At 37.8% G+C, this 18726-nt stretch overlaps 1 protein-coding gene across 1 annotated transcript in view; it reads right to left on the minus strand.

Annotated features, from left to right (window-relative positions):
* LOC142486927 (cadherin-19-like) overlaps nt 1–18439 on the minus strand; it is a 252368-nt gene extending 233929 nt beyond the window's left edge. Inside the window, exon 1 of the mRNA XM_075585433.1 lies at nt 18247–18439. The gene's annotated coding sequence lies outside the window, so the exon portion shown is untranslated. The remainder of the gene's footprint in view (nt 1–18246) is intronic.
* Nucleotides 18440–18726: the final 287 nt, after the last annotated feature.

Here is an 18726-nt window from a genome sequence, read left to right on the forward strand (position 1 = left end):
ATTGTGTAGATCTATCTAATTTTATAGTTATTTCGGTATATTTATATAACAACAGTATATATATTGTATATATTGCTGCATATTAATAGAACAATATATTGTGTAGATCTATCTAATTTTATAGTTATTTCTGTATATTTTTATAACAACAGTATATATATTGTTTATATTGCTGCATATTAATAGAACAATATATTGTGTAGATCTATCTAATTTTATAGTTATTTCTGTATATTTTTATAACAACAGTATATATATTGTTTATATTGCTGCATATTAATAGAACAATATATTGTGTAGATCTATCTAATTTTATAGTTATTTCGGTATATTTTTATAACAACAGTATATATATTGTTTATTTTGCTGCATATTAATAGAACAATATATTGTGTAGATCTATCTCATTGTATACTATTTTTACTGCAAATGATGTGCTGTGCTTGTGGCCTACTGCACTGTAACTTACCGGATTGTTGTTTTTCTGTACATTGTAGGGAGACAACTCTTCTGGTCGACAAAATAAGTGAGGAGAATGATGAGCAGAGTGCATTAAGGGTCAAATACACTCTGCAGGAAAATCACAATCCCACTGTATCCGAGACCAGCATAAAGAAGATGAGACGCAGAATTGGATGGAAATATGGACGTGTGAGGTTAGTACTGGAAAGTATAGGAGGTTAAAGTGTTGTTTAAGAAACTGTACTGTACCTCTAAAATTATTTATTCCTTGTCATTACAGAGCGTACCCCATGATAAGGGACATTAACAAAATCAAGAGAGTGGTCCATGCCCAGGCATGGATCGACAGTGGAGAAACTTTCCAGGATTGCATCTTCACTGACGAATCTACTGTTTCGCTGGAGAGATTTGCCACCTTTGCATTCCACAAAAAATGTCGCATATCTATTAAGCCGCGTCCAAAACACCCAGTGAAGATGCAAGTGTGGGGTGCCATCTCTAGGCATGGACAGGATGCATTGTCATCTTTGAAGGTAAGTAAAATTTATGTCACACGCTTTTGCCTTACGCACTGTACTGTACTAGTGTGCAGTTTTTTGAGCACTTTTATTTTCTTGTTATAGGAATCATGAATAAAGCTTTCTTCCAAGACAAAATTGTGCCTGAGATTGTGGAATACATCACACGTGAGTTCCCCGATGGTCACCGTTTCTACCAGGACAACGATCCGAAGCACACCGCGTCAACAGCGCATATCCTGGAGCGCGGTATAAACTGGGTGAAGATGCCAGCGGAGTAAGTACGGTAACCGTGTCTCATTTTTTCCCACTGTTTTTACTGTGTACTGTATCTCTTAAACTAATTGTCCTTTTTTTCCCCCTCCAATGACAGATCGCCAGACTTCAATCCTATCGAAATTGTCTGGCATCAGCTGAAGGACCATATCCAAAAAGTCGTGAAACCCTCCAAAAAGGATGAGTTGGCGCAAGGCATATTGAGTTTTTGGAATGATGTACTCACCGTGGAACGATGCAATAAATATATTGACCATATTGAGACTGTGTTGCCCATTGTAATCGCGCGTAATGGGCAAGCATCAGGAAGGTAGTATGGAATAGTACTGTACTGTAGTATTGTAAGTACAGTATGATACAGGTAAGTATGGCACAGGTTTTTTATTTCCTTGTAGTCAGAGTATACTGTAGTTCCAGTATAGACTAGTTTGACAGTACTAACTGCATACTGTAGTCCAATATGGAGTAGCTATACAGTACACAATGCCATAATACAGTATGCACCTACAGTAACTGCTCAATTTTTTTCTTTCCAGAGAGAGCAGCACCAGCAATCTGGTTACAAATTATTTACAGTAACAGTAGTCAGAGTATACTGTAGTTCCACTAAAGACTAGTTTGACAGTACTAACTGCATACTGTAGTTCAATATGGAGTAGCTATACAGTACACAATGCCATAATACAGTATGCACCTACAGTAACTGCTCAATTTTTTTCTTTCCAGAGATAGCAGCACCAGCCATCTGGTTACAAAGTATTTAACAGTAGTCACAGTATACAGTAGTTCAAGTATAGAGTAGTTTGACAGTACAACACAGCACACAATGCCATAATACAGTATGCACATAACTGCACTAATTTTTTGTTTTCTTGTCTTTTCAGAAAAAAGGATGGCCTGGGAGAGAGAGGGGTTATCGTGTAAAGTCTGTGAACTGTTTGTGCAGTTAAGTGTACAGTTTCTAAAATGCAGTCATGATGTACACAAAACCTCTCTTCTCTCAATGAACTACTGTACTGTACACAGAATGAGGAAGAAGATAAAGACGGAAAATATTATATTACTATATATACATATTATTATATATTATATATTATATGTTATTAATTCATATAATTATCAATGTGCATTATTCATGATTATCCACCTGCCCTCAATTTCCATCTGACAGAAGAACTTAATAAAGACTGCATTATGTATTATTCATGATTACTTTTATATTTGTTTTTTTTGTTCCTGATAAAATAAAATAAATATTTATTTACATTCATGATAATCATAATCATTGACAACAACCCCCCCGTCCCCCCCCACACCTACAGTACACCAAAGAAAAAGAAAGAATGACAAAACAACATGAATCAGTTAATGTTTTTTTTAACTCTCAATTCTCACACTGCTGTGCAAATCAGATTTACAAATCAAATTCAAGAAGGGGTTTTCCAAAGTGTTACCGTAAACAAAGCCTCAAAGGGTTGGGGGGGGGGGGGTTGGGTGAGTCATGCGCTGTAATCAGCTAGCTCCCATCTCAAAGAGGATTGCACGCAGGCGCAGTGAGGTGACAAGTACAAAAAAAGTGGAAGTGTGCAGCTAATGCAAGGTGGGACACACACAGTGATTTCAATGTGAAATAAACAATATTGTAGAACTTGTAGGTGTAAGTATCACTAATAATGCGTCTGCAGCCTTTCTTGGGGGGTGGCTCGGCACCCCTAGAACTGGAGGAAAAACAAGAGAACAAGGCGCAGTGAGGTTACGCTCGGCTAGGGACGGATTAAAAACACAATGGCAAGCTTCAGAAAATGAATGACTCTGTAGAGGTGTCTGTCGATAAGAGTTTCAAATCCTTGAGCGAGCCCTGTGTGTGTGCGTGGGGGAGGGGGTACATGGTACAGCTGCATGAAGGATTACTGTAACTGTGCAGCAGTTAAAAGAAATGACATCATTTCAAAAGGCAGTTCATCATAATAATATGATCCCTACACCCCCATATACAGTACATAAAAAGCACACAAATCAACCATGTGCAGTCAAACGCACAGGGTTGCAGTCAAAAGCTACAGCACAGATTGAATATCATAATATCATGATGGTTTTTGCAGGCTTGTGGAGAAAATAAAAATTAAAAATGAGGAGAATTTTTTTTTTTGGTCATTCACTCAAGCAAGCAGTGGTGAATTTACAGGCGCATGCGCAGTAATCATCAACTAGCTCCCATCCCAAAGAGGATTACATGCAGCTGCATAGAGAGGTGATGGTAGGCTAGGGACGGCTTAAAAACACAATGGCAAGCGTTTTATATTTGTTTTTTTGTTCCTGATAAATAAATTATTTACATTCATGATAATCATAATCATTGACAACAACCCCCCCCCCCCCACACCTACAATACACCAAAGAAAAAGAAAGGGGGGTACATGGTACAGCTGCATGAAGGATTACTGTAGCTGTGCAGCAGTTCAAATAAATGACATAATTTCAAAATGCAGTTCATCATAATAATATGATCCCTACACCCCCAAATACAGTACATAAAAAGCACACAAATCAACCATGTGCAGTCAAACGCACAGGGTCGCAGTCAAAAGCTACAGCACAGATTGAATATCGTAATATCAAGATGGTTTTTGCAGGCTTGTGGAGAAAAAAAAAATGAGAAGATTTTTTTTTTTTTTTGGTCACTCACTCAAGCAAACAGTGGTGAATTTACAGGCGCATGCACAGTAATCATCAGCTGTCAAGCAGGAATGTGATTGAAACCAGAAAGACACACATTCAAAGGAATTGTGTGGGAGAGGTGTACTGTACTGTAGATAAGATAAGAAGTTGAAATACTGCAGTGCAGTAAATTATCCTGTGTGTGTGGGGGCGAGCGAGGGGAGAGCGCTGTATATGCTGAAATGTGATACTGTTACAGTACACGCCTATGCGTTTCAACAATTTTCAAATGAGACATACAGCACTGCACATGCATGTATAAATATGCAAATTTACAATTACTGCGCGCGCACACGCAGACTGTGTACTGATGTAGGTTGAACTGCTAAAGTATTAGATTTTGAAGACAATAGCTCGCGAACGCCCCCCTGAGTTTTTAGACGGTATTGCAGTATTGCAGATAGCGATAATAAAATGCAAATATTACGAGCGCCAAAATAACGCAATTAACTCCGGACCAAAAAGAAAAAAAAAGCAACTGCTCGCAATTATCAGAGCGCCGTGGATCCCACCGCATTATGATAAAGGCGGCCGCCATTGTACTCTAAAATTAATATTTATATTTAAACCTAACTGGGAAAACTTTAAGCATATGATTTGATGTGCCGTTGCTAATACAATACAGGTCAGATGATACCTTTGTTCAACTCCATTAGGTTGTTGGCATATTCCTTATTCTGCCCTCACCCCAGCATACCCCTTTAACAAAATCTTACAATACATTTCTCCTCAGTAACAATATTCATTTTTATTTTCCTCAAAGACATGTTCAACTGTTTTCATTATTAATAACATTGACATGTTGCATTCCCTAACAAGATGAAAAGGGGCTTCTCTAGCACCAGCTTTTCCAGAATTTGTTTATTTACTGCTCCTCGTAATTCACATTCCCCCAAATATTAAAATAGCACTTACATTATCTGTCATGTTAAAATATATTCATACAAATAGTCTATATCAGGGGGCCGCAAACTTTTTTCCCTGTGCCCCCCTGCCGGCAGTTCCCCTCTCTCCGCGCTCCCCCCTCTTACCATTGCTTTGGCGGTGGCATTATAATGTCACGTTGCAATGGCAACGTGATGTCACATGACGTCACTGCGTCATTTGACACTGCGTTGCCATGGCGACGCATGTAAGAAGCCGACAGAGCCAAGGTAAATGAGGTTCACAGAGGCCTTCACCGCTCCCCCGGCACTTAATTTAGGTGCTTTCTGGAAGTGCGAGGGGCCTCTGTAAACCCAGTGCCCCCCGCAGACAGTCTCCCAGGAGGGGCATGCCCCGACGTTTGTGCACCGCTGGTCTATATAACCTCATATAGATTTGGGGATCTTGTAGTAGTTGAGATTTAAAGAAAAGATGAGATGCTGTGGAATTAGGGTGGGTGCAACATGCTGCCATAATTTTTTTCCAAGAATAAGTCAGCAACAGTTGAGTTACTGTGTCAGTGACTATAATTTTATGGACTGTAAAACTTTTGAAAGTACTGTAGTCACTAACCATGCAAAATTTGAGTAGTATAAAAAGCTGCTGTTGAAGCAGTGTTCGCAAGTGATAACAAAAGATTTTAGCCACAGTGCATTGAATTTTTTTTTATTATACTACAATACTTTGTACAATTCTTTAAAATCTTTAGATTTGCTTTAAATGTTTTCAAAAATCTCTCAACTCGCTTAATGTTGGGACTACAAATAGAGCACACACACCATGTTTTGTTCACTGTATTGTGATTTTTTTTCTGATCGTTTGCAAAATTACAAAATACAAGACAAAGTTGGTGACATTATTATCCCTTCGAGGCTTAGTGAATCGTTTTGGGGGGAAAAACGCTTCACTGTTTTTGTAAATCTATTAATATTACTACTGAAATCCAAAAGGCACTTGAGCTTTAATGTTGTCACTTGTCACAACATTTCTAGTATGTTTCTTTTATTTTAAAATGTACCCATTCATCAGTCCCTGGGATGGACAAAGTTGGAGGCGAAATCAATATTTGAATAGCAAAATTATATTGTCAGTTTTTCTCATTTGATGCAAGGGAACTAACTCAATATAGTCCAAAATGTCATTTTTTTCTCTTTACCCACTTTAATAAACATTTTTTTTTCACAGAGAATCAATATAAGGCAAATATAAGGCAAAAAAATAATACCGGTAATAATAAATTAAAATGCACATTCAAATGAATAATTTTCTCAAAATTATAGATTTTTGCATGCTATCCAAGAAACAATATAATTACTGAGACAGAAAGAATCCCTATTGTGTGGCACTAGAGGACACCCTTAAGTTTACTTAAAATAATGTTTATTTGTAATTAATTAAAAATTGTTTGGAGGTGAACAACATGAAACAGACAAAACAAACTAATAAAATCAACTAAATGTGAAGGAGGGCGTGAATGCTTAAGTGTGCTACTGATCCAGCCTAATGGTAGTGTGTATAAATCTTTATAGTATAATGCCACCTACAGCTGAATGATCTGCAAAGGGAGTGCCTTGGAGTATAGCTGGACTAGGTCTAACTATACTATATGTTATCACTAATTGGTGATAGTACAATGTCGACCTCAGCTAGACCAATATATATATTGTTCTAATTAGTGGCTTAGGTTATTCCTCTTCCCTGTGAGCAACACTCACTATTGTGTTTGGATCTCTCTGCCATTATATTAGTCTGTCTCCACATTGTGCAGGGTTACAATGTACCTTAAACAAGTGTATTATGTCTGCATAGTTATCCCAGAAACAATACAGGTTTGCAATATGGGAATTTTAGTTTTTTTTTTGTTTAATACATGTCCAATAAGTGGGAAGTCTAACATGGTCATATACTGTATAACCATGATAACAATAACTCCTGCATGGAGTACACGAGACTACTGTAAAATAAACACATACTCTACTTTGTCATGGAGATATAATTATTTTTAACCGCTTAGTTGCAACCATGCTCATAAAGTCATAGATGTTTAAAAACCTTTACATTAACATAACTATCCTGGCCCCTAACCTGCAAGCCAAAAAAGCTACTAAGGCATGTGTAATTCAAAGCTTTACTAACTGCTAATGGGTGCAAGTAGTTAAACCCATATCCCTAGTAACCTTACACCCTTTACCAACCATTTTTTTGCTTTCACCCCTGCACTTGCCAATAACTCACTCATTCTCTCGCTCATGGTCTAACAATCAACAATGAATGAAAAGGCTTCAAGTAACAATAACTCTTTTCTTTAGGCAAATTTCAAAAAGGCAGTCTCTGAGACATGCATGGCAATGAATTGCAGAGGGTCCTGTTTATTAGTCCTTCTTGGTAGGCAAAATGATTCCCCATCCCCTATTTTTTAATGTATCTTCAAGAGGCATAGATAAAAATACAACTACAGTATGTATAGGTAGTGGGTCTTTTTTCACTGAAGATTTTTCATTTATTTATCTATGACAATATATTACCCATTTTAAAATAATAATAATTATTATTAGTATTATTATTGTACATAATGTTAATCTATTTTATGATATTTTTTAAAACAATTTTCTGCTACAAAGACAATTTGTAACATTTATAATTCCATGTAATACAATAAAAACCTTTTCAGCACTTGAAGACAAGCAATCAATTGAGGCTTCCTTATACAAAAAAAAAAAAAGAATGATATATTCTGTGCATAGTATTAGCAGATTTGGGATATAAACAACCTTGTCTTAATGAATTAAATGGCCTATTACATAATTAATTATATTAACAATCATTTTTGACTAATATTTTAGTGATTATGTTTGTTAAAGAGATTTGAAGATTTGAGGCTCTTAATTTTTAATTTGTGTTTTACTTTTTGTTTATTTCCTAATGCATAGTTGTGTTGTGTTACTGTACTGTATGTTGTCATTGCTATGCTGTTGCACAGAGGTATCCTGTTTAGTGGTTAAAGTATGATGTACTAGGGGTAGATAGTACCTGTCCTTATTTTTAATACCCTGATTATAATACCAATACATTTTTATTTTCACAAGACTAAAACTACTTTTTATATGCAAACCTACAATCCTGACTTATTTTTTTATAGCCTTTATATGTGTTATTATTATTGACGATTGAATCTTTCTAAATTACAGTACATTCCAAAGTGCTGCTGCCCAAAGTCACTGTGAACAATGATCATATCACATATAACTGAGTGTGGTAAATAGCTGTTTTATTTAAAGAGGCGGTAAGTTGGGTATAATTTTGGGCACGGTTTAGGTCTCTCACGCACTACTTGTATGGAAGAAAAGCAATGCCATGCAATACACTCCTTTCTTCTTTGGCATCTCAAGTCTCTCTCGCATTAAGCCCTGGGAGAACCCCCCCCCCCCCACCCCCTGGAGTTCTGCACCCCATCTGTTCAGGATCAGCTAGCCAATGTGAAAAGGTTCAAATGGTTATAAATATTCAGCAAATACTTAAATACACTGATGGAAATAGCCAGCTTTCTAACCAACAGCTTTATTGCTGTCTGTGTATCTGAGACAATTCCTGCACAGCTGCAGCTTTTTACATCTCATGCCCTTCTTTTTAAATAATCCCTGGACCTGCTGAGGGCAACAAACCTTTGGCAGCAGCAAAAGGGTGTAAGCTGTTTGCTGCCATTCTCTGCTGTTCCTGAACTTTACCTGTCAAGATATTGGACAAAACCAAACAATCACATGAATGGACTATTTATCATTGTCACACCCTGAATTTGCCAAAAGGAACAGTTTTTAGAAGATTTAACCCTACCTCCCCCAAGTTCGACAACCTCCTGCACAGGACAAGCAAACCATTATACATAGGGATTAAGTAACATTGGTTGGATTAGTCAGACTTTCAGATACACATTTTTTACTGTCCTGTGTTTCTAGAGGTGATATTTAGCCAGCTATACCACATTCTATCTCCTTGTTATACCCTGGACTTGCCCCGAGAAGCAGAGAGTGCTTTCCAATTGCTGTCATTTATCTTTTATTTGCTGCCCATGCCTTTTAACTTAAAATTATGGCTCTTGCTTCACTTCACCTCTGAATGCTCAGCTTCCTGTTCTATTTCATTATTCTATCTTTCCTAACAATCTCATTAACCTCCTTTAATGGCTCAGACTACTTCTTCCAAAACTTCCCAGTTTTACAATGATATTTGGTGCTAAAATCATACTCTTTATGAAGCCATGATCTCCACGTCCTCCTATCCAATTTAAAATGTATCATACATTTCTAAACCTACACTCACCCATCCTGTTGTCTTCCCTGGAAGTTCCTCCATAACCTACACTGCCAATCCCTACAACCTGATTCATATTCTCTTACATTTTCCTGCTCAATATGGAATGCCCACTTTGTCCACAACACATTGACTGCAGTTCACAACCTTTTCTCTCTAACTCTTTCAACTATTGTACAGTACTAGCCATCACTGAGACATGATTCACTAAATCTCTACTGCCTCACATGCTGTAGCTCCTCGTAATCTTTCCCAATCCTGGTCCTTCTGTCCCCTTTTAAATTACTGTTGGTGCACTTTCATACACCAAGTACAGTATCACAAGCTCGCTGCCTTGGTGTCATATTTTACTTCTCCCTCACATTCTCCGCTCACATTCACAATGTAGCTAAAACCTGTAGCTTTTTCCTCTATAACGTTGCAACGATACATCCTTTCCTCTGTTTCTCTACTGATAAAACTAACGTAGGCTCTCATTCTCTCCCATCTCAACTATTGTAACCTTCTGCTCTCCGGCCTTCCTGTCTCTCACCTGTCTCCCTTTCAATCTAGCCTGAACTCTGCAGCTAGAATCCTTTAACTCTCTCCTAAATCTGTCTGAGCGTCTCTCCTGCTGAAATATTTCTCCTGGATTCCTATAAAATCCAGTATAACACACAAAATTCTCCTCCTCACTTTTAAGGCTTTATACAGTACTTTTCTGCCCCACCGTACATCTCAGCCCTAATTTCTCGCTACACTGCACACATCCCGATTCTTGAATTCTGCTCAAGGATTTCTTCTCTTTACCCCTTTTGTAGGTAATGTCCACTCCTGCCAAAAACCTTTCTCACTTACTGCCCCACTCCTCTGGAATGCCCTTTCCCTCAACATCCGAATAGCACCCTCTCTATCCACCATTAATACCCATATTAAAAAATACCTCTTTAACAAAGCATATAGGCAGCTCCAAGACTCATACTGCACTATACACCGCATACATCAACCTTGGTGATCGACCAGATCTGTGTGGATTAAAATTATTTTTTTTGTATGAAGACATTTGGAGTGCCAGTTCTTTCTTGTTGTAGGAGGATGTGTCCTGCTATATAAATAATGACATACATAAATGCATACATACAGTGGCGACAACAATTTGTGAACCCCACCCTACAGTATATAAATATCAGAAACTTTGTGAGTTTGGTCTTCACAAAACAGGTGTTTTCAAACACGTAAAGCCACGATCAAAACAAATCTCTGACGACCTCAGAAAGCATGCTCCTCATGATGATGCTCATCAGTCTGGAAAGGGTTACAAAACCATTTTTAAGGATTTTGGGCTGCACTAATCCACTGTCACACAGTTCAAGATCACAGTCACTCTACCCAGAAGCCGTTGTCCTACCAAAATCTCTCTAAGAACAAACAGGCAAATCATCCATGAAGTAACAAAGAACCCCAGAGTAACACTGAAGGATCTGCAGACCACTATCATTTGGCAAATGTGTGTGTTCAGCTATCAGAATAAAGATTGAACAAGAATGATGTTCATGGAAGGATAGCCAGGAGGAAATCACTTCGCAATGTTCTCTGGACAGATGAGTCAAAGGTAGAACTTTTCGGCCTCAATGAGAAATTTTATGTTTGACGAAAATCAGACACTGCGTTCAAACAGAAGAACATTATCCCAACCGTCAAGCATGTGTGACGGTGCTCATCTCGAATCAGGAGGCGGACCTGCAGGGCTGAGGTAGGAATGGAGAATAACCGACCAGAGCCCGGGGACAGAGACCTGTAAGAGTATTCGTAGTTGGTAAGCAGGCAGGGGACACGGCAGATAGAAGTGGTGCAGACTCCAGGCAACAGGCAAAAAGTCAGGGTAGGTTTTAGAGATGCAGAGTCCAAGTGACAGGCAAAGGTCTGGGCAGGCGGAAGGCAGCGAGGTTGGGGTCATGGTCCAGGATCAGATACAGGGATTCCAAATAGGCAAAAGTGTAATGCGTGACAGCGAAGAGCAAATGGAGCTACAGCAAACAGAACTTTGCTCGGCGACTCCACCAGGAACTGCAGCCTTATAAAGCAGACTGCCAGTACTCAAAATGACCACAGGGAGCAGAAAGGGCAGGAGAAATAGAAAACCTTGACTGTAGTGAAAACCTGGCACGGATCGAGCAGAATCCTTACAGTAACCCCCTCTCTAGGAGTGACCTCCGGGCGATCTAAGCCGGTTTGGCAGGGAATCTCCGATGAAACACCAGTCTCGGGGCATGGAGATCCTCGTATTTGATCCATGAATTCACTTCGGGTCCTTAACCTTTCCAATGGGACAAGTATTTTAGCCTGCCCCGGGATCTACAGGAATCCAGTGTCTGACGTACTTCAAAATCCTCCTGGTCATCCACCAAAAATGGTCTAGGAGTGGGGAGAATAGGAGGAGAGAAAACGTTCTGGACGAATGGTTTTGATGAGGGAAATACTGGAGGTATCGTTAAGTTATCTGGAAGTTCCAGTTTGAATGCCACCGGGTTGACCTGTTTCAGTTTTTGTAAGGTCCAATGAACTTGAGCCCGAGTTTGGAGGAGGGCAGTTTAAGTTGGATATTTTTTTTAGCATACAGAAATAGTGAAGCAAAGGAGCACAGCACAGAATCCATCCATGAAGAGAGAATAAATTCAGGGCAACTTCATGTTAAAAGTTAAAGGTATTTAAATCAATATACAATGGTGAAGAGAGAGCTAACGCACCAACGCATTTCATCGCATAGGGACTTTATCAAGGATATTTTTTTTAGCCAACCAAACTTGATCTCCACATGAAACAGGGGAGGTGGTCATCGACGTTTATCCACCCTGGTTTTTTGCTGCAGGGCGGCTTTGATCAGATCTTCTTCCAGAGTGATTGCAGTTCTTGGGTCTTATCATCCACTACAGGGACTCCAGAGAGAGGACTGGAAGAAGGAAGGGGAGCAGGATGGCACACGTTGGCACAAAAGAACAGAGATTCCAGTGTGGAATTGTGCTTCATAGAGTTGTGGGAAACATTGTCCCACAGGAACCGATCAACCCAGTTGTCCTGTAGTTTAGATATAAACATTGCAGGAATTGTTCTAAGGGCTGATTGGCCCTTTCCGTGAGTCCGTTGGACTGGGGATGGTATGAAGAAGAAATATGGAGGGAGATGCCCATTATTTGACAAAAGGCCTTCCAAAATCTTGAGACGAATTGGGATCCGTGGTCCCAGACTATATCTGTCGGGACTCCATGAAGACGAAATATCACTTTAATACAGATTTCAGATAATTCTGAAGCTGTGGGTAGCTTCTTAAGGGCAACAAAGTGGGCACTTGGCGTGTGAAGTGATCAACTACTACAAGTGTGGTAGTCATACCCCTGGAGGGTGATAGCTCCACAATAAAATCCATGGAAAGTTAGGTCCACAGGCGGGTATGGACTGGCAAGGGCTGGAGCAACCCACAGCACCTTAGTCTGGCGCATACAACGCAGGCTGCCAAAAACTCTTTCACGTCTTTGCAGATCTCTGGCCACCAAAAGATCCGTTCAAGGAAATCACATGTCTTCTGAACTCCCGGGTGACCAGCCGTCTTGGAGTTATGACCCTATTGCAACACTTCACTACGAAATTGGGGAGGGACAAATAGTTTGGATGAATGAGTTGGCCTGGGATCCTTTGCCTGAGCCTGTGAAATCTGTTGCAGAAGTGAAGATGATACGGCACAGATAATCTGTGAAGATGGAATGATGGGTCCGTGCTCAATCTCCTCGGAAACGTCAGGGGTGAATTGCCTGGATAGCGCATCTGCTTTGACATTCTTGGATGCTGGACGATAAGAGATCACAAAGTTGAACCAAGTGAAGAAGAGAGCCCACCTTGCCTGACATGTCCTGAGTCTCTTTGCTCCTTCATATTCAAAGTTCTTGTGATCTGTAGGGATTGTGATCGGAGAAGTTGACCCCTCAAGCAAATGTCTTCATTCTTCTAGAGCCATTTTCATGGCCTGAAATTCCCGATTAGCAACATCATAATTTCTTTCTGCGGCAGAAAGTTTTTTGGAAAAGAAGACACAGGGGTGGAGTTTTCCTGAAAATCCAGCATGGTGGTGGGAGTGTGATTGTATTTGGTTGCCTTACTGCCTCAGAAACTGTATGGCTTGCCATCATTGAGACAACCATGAATTCTGCTTTGTCTCAGAATATTCTAGAGGAGAATGTCAGGCCATCCATCCATGAGCTGAAGCTGAACTGAAAGTGATTCATGCACCAAGACAATGATCCTAAACATACAAGCAGATCTACAAAAGAATGTCTGAAGAAAAAAAATTGCGTTTTAGAAGGGCCTAGTCAAAGTCTGCACCTAAATCCCATTGAAATGTAGTGGCAGGACCTGAAGTGAGCTATCCATGCAAGGAAGCCCTAAAATGTCACTGAGTTTAAGCAGTTCTGTAAGGCGGTACAGTATGAGCCAAAATTCCTCAAAGCCAATGTGAAAGACTGACCAAAAGTTACAGGAAATGATTAGTTGAAGTCATTGCTGAAAAAGGTTGAAAAGTATTATGTTTATGTGTAATTTATTTGATCAGGTCAACTTTATCTGTTATTAGGACTTGATTAAGATCTATTAACATTTTAGGCTTCAATTTGTGAAAATTCTAAGCTGTTTACAAACTTTTTCTCGCTACTGTATATACACATATTTATTCAAATCTATAGCTTAATATGAGAGAGAGTGAGAGAGAGAGAGAAAATACATTTTTATTCAAATGTATAATTTATTTATACTAAATAAATATTTTGATTAATATTGGGTGCATATTAATGTTGTTTTAAATACTTTGTATGGTTCACATAAATTAACCACTCACAATGCGCAGTGCTTTACAGATTTCTTCTGTTTCATTGAAACTGATTAGCTCTACAGCATAATAATTAAGATTTCACACTACATAAATGCAAATAATTAAATGTCAAATTGTATTTAAAAGGTCAACGATGAATTAAGGACAAGCACACTCATTAGGTTATTTAACTAAAAAGCATGCATTAGCATGTAGGTGGGAACAGAACAAATCACTTGATGTGAATAGCCTCCTTATAGTATAGCCATGCTTTGTAAATGTGGGTATTAGGCAGTAATGTGGATATCATATGTAAATATGATAAATTGGATTGACTCAAAACTCAAAAAAACAAGAAGCCCTTTGCCCACAATTATGACCAGAAAATCTATATGTCTTACATTTTATAATCACTTAAAGATACCACAGAACAAGTTGCAACAGAAATGTAATACATGCTTATTTATCACAAAATAATTATGTACAGTATGTTCTCTTTATGTGTACCATTACAAATACTTCATGTCCCTTCCTTTTATAGGCACCTTTGTGTTTTTCAATGCAAATAAATCACATATTTTTCATTTATACTTTGAAAATGGTACATGCACAATATGTTTGACACATATTAGAATAAAATAAAAGTGTTTTTATTAAATTCATTTGTTGACTACAATTTCCTTGTTCCAAGGGTAATAACTGAAAACAGTTGTGCTGCAATGATTGTCAGAACATTCAATGTTGCTATTGTGCTAGAGTTTGAGTTCCAAGAGCAGATGTAATTGGTATAATATGGCTCTGATGATTGTTTCCTTTTTTTGTTCAACCCACCCTCCTATTCACTAAACCATGGTATAACAAAAATAAAATAATAACATTCTCAAAAATTTATAGAAAAACTGCATCTATGAAGCCTTTTATTTGTCTCATAAAAAATATCCCTTTTAAAGAATCTAATTTTCTGATGGTCTAATCCAGGGGTCTCCAAACTCAGTCCTCAAGGGCAGCCAACAGGCTGTTTTTAATGGATATCCCTGTTTCAGCACAGGTGGCTCAATCAGTGGCTCAGTCTTTGACTGGTCTAATCCAGTTACAACAACCCTTTCTTACATGATTATACTGTAACAAATTAATTGTAAGTACAACATTCATTCTGTGTCCTACAGCAGGTGTGCGCAATCTTTTGGTGCTGCGACCCCCCCCCCCCCCCCCCGCCGCCTGCCTTCTCTTCCCCAATGCTCGCACCCCCCCTAACCTTTGTGCCGGTGTCAAATGATGCCACGGGGTCATGTGACTCACGTCACATGACCTTGCGGCATCATTGATGCCACGTTGCCATTGTGATGCATTGCCCGAAGCCGACTGAATCAAGGTAAGTGTTACAGAGGCCTCACGCGGTCCCCTGGCATTTAATTTAAATGCCTTGGAGAAGAGTGCAGGGCCACTGTAACTGCCGCACCCCCCCAAAGAATATCTCTTGTGTACCCCCCGTTTGCGCACTACTATCCTACAATGTACTATTACAGTATATCAATGATTTTAAGGAATACAACATTTTACAAAATGTGGATTCACAATTTCCAAAACTAGACATCACAATAAAAAAAATAGATTCACGTGTTAGTCATTGCAGAAATAAATTGATATGTCCAGTTTAAATTGTCATTATTGGGGAGTATTCCTTTGATGAAATAGAAGACATGTTTATAGAAAGAATAAACCAATTAGTTGCAAAATTTGATTGCTGTTTACTAATAGATATGGGAAAAATGTTCACAGAAATTCGAATCCGCAACAGATTGGCCATTTGCTTTCAGCCATGGAATTTTGCGGATCCATATAGGGAAACTGAATTCAAATCTGCAAACTGAATTACTATGTGAGGAGAAGTATTCCACCACATCCATGAAAGAGCTCTAGTGCAGAATGGTAATTTATCTAAAATGCTTGCTATAGACTTTCAAATGTGTGGAATCTCAGGGGTTCAGACAGCTTATGCAAACTGCAGAGCCTCATCGGACTATACCAAGCAGCTCATATTTCTTAATCAAGGAGCTTCCCAAACTGTACAGCAATGTTATTGGATAGTTATTGCATCAGTGGTTGATGCCCTTGCTAAGTCAGAGGGAAGTAGGGTACGCCACACTAATGATATGTGGAGTAGTGGTTATGGTGATTATCTGCCGTTACTGCTCACCAGTTGTGTGAGTATTGTTAAACAACCAAAGTGGGTGAAAATAAAACCAGCATCTGCAGCAGCAAGACATTTGAGTTGCAGAGTTTGAAGAGTTTTTAAGAAAAGGTACACACAGCTTCTGATGTGTTATCAAAATTACATAATGTGATAGAGGTCGCTAACTCCAAGGGCACTTGAGATCGGGTTTGCGTTGGGGGTTAACTGTTCCAATTTGGATGCAGCACTGAAACAAGGCTGTATGGCATTCCTTGTTTTTAACACATACTCCATTTAATAATTACTCATTACATAGCTAAATATAGAGATGTACTGTATAGAGATTTTTTTCAGTTTTCAGAAATATATGTGGTGAATTTATCCAATCTTACACATCCCACAATTATCTGTCTAGGCTGCAGGAGCAAAAACAACCTTCCTCATCTTCAGCTAAAAATGGAGATGCTTACATATTGGAATTGGACATTATACTGTATATGCTGGAGCCTGTCCATGAGTAGCAGAAGGTGGTCAATGAGATACAATATTATAAAATCCATCTTAATCCTTCAATATAAATCTGATGTCCGACTCATCCTGTACATAATATGATTTCAACTAAATAAAAATATATATGGCGGACCACAAAACCTTATTGTTGTGTGTGGTCATTGCTGAAAGACAGATCAAACAAGTATTCTTCGAAATTAATGATAATTATCTCTAATAGTACAAATTACAGTGTCTTTTTTTAATAAATTAACTAGTTAAAGTTATTAAATATGTCAATGATTAAATCGCATTAAATGCAATAAGACATGTTGCATTTAATTTTAAAAAATAGGCTATTAACACACATTTTAACTAGGAAAACATGATTTGTGTAACATAATCAGTAAATATGTCTATGATTGTTGAATGATACTACTGTACATAAAATTTGGGATATTCATTTGAAAAAAATGCTATTGGCATATACTGTAAATAACAAAATATAAGAAAAGTATCTGTCATCTAAATTTAACATGAAAAGCAAAGAAAAAGAGTCATGTTGTCTTTCAAAAATAGAAAATGTATTATAACACAATCAATGTAAAGGGAGTGAACTGTGGGAAAAGCACCCAAGACTTCATTAATTATACTTGCACGGGTAAGTTCACAACTGGGACATTTAAATCTATCGCGCTACAACACACGCAGAGTTGAACCATACACCTTTGTATAGAGCCATTTAAAGCTAAATCTTTGAAGAGCTGAAATGTTCATATTTAGAACATACTGTATGTACGATGATCAAATCAGATAGCAGTGCCTTGAGTCAAGTACAGTATGGGATTACAGATAGCGCCACTGTTGATATATATAAATATAAATGTATATATATATATATATATATATATATATATATATATATATATATATATATATATATATATTCAAACTCTTTGCAAATAGAAAAAAGAAGACTACTGGGAGAAACAGGTTAATAAAACCATTACAATAATGTTAAGTTAAATTACCATAAAGTACTCAGTACTCAGGATAGGGTTTAAAAGTTGTATTCTCACTTGGTGTTTTAATTATATTGCTTTGACCAAGTCATTAATCAGATTTAGTGGAAATTCCTCTTTCAACTTTTTTAGTGCAATAATGTGCACTGTATTAATTTTGACAATAAATATATAATATTATGAAAAATCTTACTAATGATTTTTAATATGAATCCACAATGTTTATGAATATATTGAATTTCTTCTCTTAGGTAGTTAGCTAAAAATAAATTTAAAAAAGCAGTGCAATTTCCATCACTCAGCAACTGATTTCCTTTTACCAAACAGTATTCACTAACTTGAACAAATGTTTTTGTTTCTAATATCACTGGCTGACATTAAAAACTTTTACAATCCATAAATATTCATTTGCACTGTTAAACATTTTTTTTTTAAATGTTCATGCCTTATAACAAAATTGAGCAGATATAAACACGCACACACACACATATAAATGTTAACATTTAGTTATTATATACTTACAGCACTTGTGACCTTCTGTAGATAAGCAAACTGTACATGTATGTTTTAAGTATCAGATGTAAACAACAAATATTTTACTTCATAGTGAAATAGATCCTTGGTACAGCTTCACATCCTATGTTTCCAGTAATGCACTCTTGCCCTTTTCAGTTTTAGAAAACTCACAGCACAGTATGTTGCTGCCTACTGCTATTCCGGGTGCACTGGTGGAAAACACTGAACACAGGCACTTTTGTACAAAACATCATAAGGCCTCTCTGATGTTCATTCAAATTACTGGATTAAAATGCGAACAGCTACAGCAAACACAGTACAAGCTGAAGGAAAAAAGCATATTTATTAGAAAGTTATGTAACAAGGATGGCATTTATCTTGTCTATGCGTAGATTGCAAATAAAATGAACTTACCCTCTGTTTAAAAATATTTAATTAAAACCAATGACCAGTTTTGTGGAGTCAAAAATTAGATACATTAATACA

Source organism: Ascaphus truei, chromosome 2 (assembly GCF_040206685.1).
Source record: "Ascaphus truei isolate aAscTru1 chromosome 2, aAscTru1.hap1, whole genome shotgun sequence".
Lineage (NCBI taxonomy): Eukaryota > Metazoa > Chordata > Amphibia > Anura > Ascaphidae > Ascaphus > Ascaphus truei.